Genomic DNA, 6,000 nt, shown 5'->3' on the forward strand with positions numbered 1-6,000 from the left:
TTGAAAATTGATCACACTTGATCACACCTGATGTACTGAAGACCTCTAATTTCTTGAGACACTAGCAAGCCAGGAAAGTACAAATACCCACAAAAATGACCCCATTTTGAAAATCAGACACCCCAACGTATAATCTATGAGTCATAATGAGTCTTTTGAATGGTTCATTTTTTTCCAGAAGTTTTGGGAAAATGTGGAAACAAAATGAAAACGCATTTTTTTCTCCCCAAAGTTGTCCATTTTTATGATACTTCCAACACATAGCATGTACATAGCAAAAATTACACCCCAAAATACAGTCTACTACACCTCCTGAATATGGCAATACCACATGTGTGAGACTTTTACACAGTCTGACCACATACAGAGGCCCACCATTGAAGTAGCACCTTCAGGTGTTCTACAAGCATAAATTACACATCTAATTTCCTGACAACCTATTATTTTTCTAACACATAGCATTTACATACCAAAAATTACAACTCCAAAATAAACTCTATTGAGGAAAGGGTAAAAAAAAATATTACCTGTGGTTTTAGTAGTGTCCCCAGAAGAGTGAATTGATTCAGGCAGCAGGCAGGGATGTGCTTAGCAACAAAAGTAATTATCCAGGCAGCAATATTGTTTATAGTCAGCACAAGGATATCGTCAGCACAACCAAAGCATTTGTCCATAGAAATTGTCCAGGCAGAGACAGCACAGCCATAATATTGGTCCTGGTATACCGTTACCTGCCTGCACTCATTATTGTAATGCTCTCCAGCCCTTCATAAACATACTACCTCTTGCTAGAGCTAATTATTTCCATAGTCCAGATAGCAGGCAGAGGTGTGGTCAGTTTATGCTGCAGGCAGAGGGCATGGCGGCAGTAAGTCAGCAGCAGGCTGAGGGCCGCAATCAGGTAAGACCTGTGCACAGGGGCACAGAGGTAGAGGCTTTGACCCACCCAAATCTCTATGAAGCCTAATCGGGAAATTACGAAACCCGGAGACAACGAAAATAATTGTTTTCTCCATACGGAAAAACATTTTTGGACCCCTCACATGTGAGACCCCTTTGTACTACTGTAGCAGGGCAACAGATCAGTCCAAGCGGTAGTCAAAAGCATAGTCCATAAAACAGGCCAGGGACTGTTCACGTGCAAGCAGTCCAAGCAGTAGGCAGAAACATAGTTGACAAAACAGACCGAGGTCAGTTCACATGGAAGCAGTCCAAGCAGTAGGCAGAATTATAGTTGATAAAACAGGCCAGGGTCAGTTCACGTGGAAGCAGTCCAAACGGTTTGCAGAGGCTTAGTCAAAAAACAGGCCAGGGCCAGTTCACGTGGAAGGCAGTGGCATGGTTATTTGAGGAAGCATGGGAAATGGTCAGCACAGATGATGAAAATGGGGAAATGGTTAAGAATATAAGCTAATATTTTAGGGATGTGTGATATATTCTGAAGCATTCACCAATGCAAAGGCTAGGTTCGGAGGGACACTGGGGACAATGATAGCTGGTATCTCTTCGAAAACTTGGCGTCTTTGGCCTGCTACAGATGGTGGAATGTTGTTTGGGAAGTAGCGTTCGTGAAGTTGGCTAACAGCATCAGATCGAAGGTTTTCTGGGGGGCTCTTTGATGGTAGGTGAGGGACGTGACAACTTCTTCTATGAATTTTAGGAATTGGGCAGGGCTTTCTGTGGATTTGATGTGAATTATGTAGGTATTATAAATGACCAAATGAATTAGAGTACTACTTTGTTTTGTACCAGAAACTGAACTCCCTTATTGATAAATAGGGCTGAAAGCATTTGGTTGTTGAAATCCACCCCCCCCCCCCCCATATACAGATTGTAATCTTGTACACATGTTGGATTTACAGTGGGACCTTGTCTTCTCTGAACTTCAACTGTAGTGTCATCATGGATGGTGGACATCATGTACACATTTCTGGTATCCATCCACCTCAAGGCCAGCACTTCATTGCATTTAAAAGTTGGTCTTCCTCCCCTTCGCAATTTCTTATTCACTATGGCTTGTGGGAAGCCCTTCCTATTCTTTCTGGAGGTTCCACAAGCCAGGATTTTTTGCAAGGTATAGGTGTTTGAAAAGGGGCAGGCTGGTGTAGAGGTTATCCAGGTATATGCAGTAACCTTTCTTCAGCAGTGGGTATGACAGATCCCATACAATTTATTTAGTGTATACCCATGTAGGCTGGGCACTCAGGGGGCTGGAGCTGGGAATTTCTTGCTTCGTATATGCGGAACTCATACAGATATCCCTTGACTCTCTCGCAAAGCTTATAAAATTTTACTCCGTATTTGTATTTGGCCCTTTTGCTAGGAATGTATTGTTTTATTCCTAGCCGGCCTGAAAAGGGTACCAGGGACTCACTACACATATATGCTTATCGGGACATAGAGTTCTGCAAATCCTGGAAAATAAATTGAGTGGGCGAATTTTATATAATTTATCGTAATTTGGATGATTGCGAGGAGGGCACTGGGTTTTGTCACTGAAATGAATAAAGCACATTATCATCTCATATCGGGACCCAGACATTACAGAAAAATAAATGGGCATGAGGTGGATGGGGTTGGTGGATCAATAGGCATGTCCTTCATTTTTTTTGTAAGCCCCATGTTTATGGTGAGGCCCATAAACACTTTGAGCTCCTCCATAGTCAAATCCTTCCACTCAAATGGACGGGTGTATGATGATTGGGGGGTTGTTGGCAATATGCTGCTGGGTATATAAATTGGTCTGGTTCACGATGAGTTGCAGCAAAGTGTCGGGCAAAAATAAATAAAAACAAATCACTTTCAGAAAAAGTTTCGGTATTTGCCTGCACACCTGACTGTGCGGTGAAAGGGGGAATTCTTGCTGATCCTGAGTCAGAAGGCAACCATGTTGGATTGGCAAGACCAGCTGGAAGATGTGTAGCGGCCCAGGCTTTTTGGGGACGTGGCACTCCAGTGCTGGTAGTTGGGGGATTTGAAGTTCCTGTGCTGGCATTTGGGCGGGATGCTGCGGCAGTGCTGATACTGGGCCTGGTCATTTCTTGTGGCCTTTCACTGGTAGCAGCGCTGCTAATGGGCCTTTGGTTTTGGCATCTATCGCTGGTGGCAGCGCTGGTACTGCACCTGGGAATTTGATCCTGGGGTATATTGCTGGTGGCTGTCTGGTTTCCAGAGCACCATGCTCTTTTATGAGGGATCCATTCTTACTCTGATTCATTTGCCGATCCACTACTATCGATCGGTTCAAATGCTGAATTTGATTCACAATCGGAATTGGCATTTGAATCTGATGAGAACTCCCCGCTGCTCTCATCAGTCATGGAGAGGATCTGGAATGCCTTCTCACTTGTATAGAATCTTTTGGCCATTTTTTCTGATGGGCTGTGCGACGGGTGACAAATGATGGTCACTGATGGGTGACAGGTGATGGGCGACAGGTGACGGATGATGGTCACTGATGGGTGACAGGTGACAGGTGACGGTCACTGGTGGGTAACAGGTGACGTGTGATGATCACTGGTGGGTGACAGGTGACGGTCACTGGTGGCAGTCTCTGATGGTGACTGGTGCACTTTATGGGACTGTTGAGGGTCACGGATGGGTCACTGATGATGTCACTGGCGATGGTCACTGATGGGTGACAGGTGCACCGCTGACAGCAGTCTCTGACGATGACAGGTGCGCTTTGTGGGCACTTATGGGTGACAGGTGCACTTTGTGGGCACTGATGGGTGACAGGTGCACTTTTATAAGGAATGATGCGGTGACTGTTGGGTGACAGCTGTAATGGGGGTGGGGGGAGGGCGATGTGACAAGTTCTCTTTTTTGTGGTGTTGGTGCACATACACATATGGATCAGTAACTCACTGCTCCTGGCTCATCTCTCCTCACACTGGAAATGGTGTGTGAGGAGAGAATAGCTGGTAACAGCTAGTAACCGGTCTATGCTTACATTTAGTGATCGGCTGTGAATGGTTCACAGGCGATCACTTGTTAAACAGCCGCCAGCCATTGGCTGTTTACCCTTGTCGGTTCTGGGAACATGTCACCACCAACATGACCCCACTACACACACCCAATTGCGTGCATGCATGGTCTAAAGCGGGGAATACCCATTTGCCATCGGCCGTGATGTAATCGCGGCCAATCACATGGTGAACAGCCATGCCCAATGGCTGTTCACCCTTGTCGGTGACGCGCTGTGTCTCGGGGGCATGCCACCACCAACAGTGCAGGGCTGCGCACCCGTGATCACGCGCATTCCCTGCGTGAATGTGCCGCCGTTATATGACAACGGCTCAGAACAAGAGCCGCACCACTGGCAGAGTGCATTTTAAAGGATAAGTTCACTGTTTGTAACATGTTACATGTTACACTCATATTCAGGGTGTAACATATTACTGTAGCACTAGCCCCCACACTCCCTCAAAGCCTCCTCACCCCTGAACTCCTGTTGTGACAGCGAGCGAAGGATCTTCTCTCCCTGCTCGCTGTCACAATTAAAAAAAATAGCTGCGGCCATGCGGGGCTCTGCTCACCCGGCTGCATCATTTAATCACACAGTTTTGTGAATGAAAGAACAGCCTTTGCGGCTGTCGATATGTGGTTCTCAATGAACTACCAGGGCACTGCAGGAATCCGTCAGAAAATTCAATCGTCTGTGGGCTTCATTTGACCTTTTCTATCTAAAAATCTGACAGACTTTAGAAATAGAACGTTTCAAATCTTTCCACCGGAATTCCGCCAGAACCAGTTCCTATTGAGAAAACCGCTCGTCTGTATGCAGGTTCAATGCACCAACAACGATGCAAGGGAAGCTATTGGCTACTGGCTATCGAACTTCCTTTTTCTAGTCCCGTCATACATCATCACGTTAAATGATCAGACTTTGGTGTGATCATGTGTAAGCAAGTCTGTTTCAGCCAAACTCCGTTGAAAAGTCAGTTGAAAAGTCTGTCAGAGTTCATTCCGATGGAAAGTCCGGTCGTGTGTACGCAGCATAAGGATCATCACTCTCAACTGACTCATAAATCATATGGTCAAAGATTTTGTCCTGTTTTTTTAGAGCTATTTGCGTTATTGCTTGTATTAATGCTTCATCTTGACAAATTGGCCTAACTCTGTAACTTAAATTTACTGTTCATTTTAACCTCCTCGCGCCCGCCCTATAGCCGAATGACGGCCGTAGAGCAGGCGCGTTCGTTCGGGCGGTCGTCCCTGGACGGCCTGATGTTTACTTCCGCAATGCGCGCCGCCGCGGGCGCGCATCGCGGAAGTTCTGTGTTCGCCGTGTCCCCCGGGGACAGGCAAACACAGATCGCTGTAAACGGCCAATCACAGCGGCCGTTTACAGCGTGATCGGCGTGTCCAATGGGAGATGATCTCATATGTAAACATATGAGATCATCTCGCAGCGCCGCTCTCCTTCCTCGCACAGACAGTGCGAGAGGGGAGAGATGAACGGCTGCAGCGGCAGCCGTTCTGATTGTGGAAAAAAAATAAATTAAAAAAATGAAATAAAAAGTGCCATCCGCCCCCAGCAGTGCCATCCGCCCCCAGCAGTGCCATCCGCCCCCAGCAGTGCCATCTGCCCCAGTGCCATCCACCCCAGTGCTACCTGCCCCCAGTGCCATCCACCCCAGTGCTACCTGCCCCCAGTGCCATCCACCCCAGTGCTACCTGCCCCTAGTGCCATCCACCCCAGTGCTACCTGCCCCTAGTGCCATCCACCCCAGTGCTACCTGCCCCCAGTGCCATCCACCCCAGTGCTACCTGCCCCCAGTGCCATCCACCCCAGTGCTACCTGCCCCCAGTGCCATCCACCCCAGTGCCACCTGCCGTCAGTGCCACCTGCCCCCAGTGCCACCTGTCCCCAGTGCCACCTGCCCCCAGTGCCACCTGCCGTCAGTGCCACGTGTCATCAGTGCCACATAGTGCCATCTGTCATCAGTGCCACGTATCAGTGCCATTTGTCATCAGTGCCACCTGTCAGTGTCACGT

This window comes from Lithobates pipiens, unplaced genomic scaffold, assembly GCF_037356315.1.
Source record: "Lithobates pipiens isolate NorthernLeopardFrog02 unplaced genomic scaffold, aLitPip1_a1.2 Scaffold_16, whole genome shotgun sequence".
NCBI classification, from domain to species: domain Eukaryota; kingdom Metazoa; phylum Chordata; class Amphibia; order Anura; family Ranidae; genus Lithobates; species Lithobates pipiens.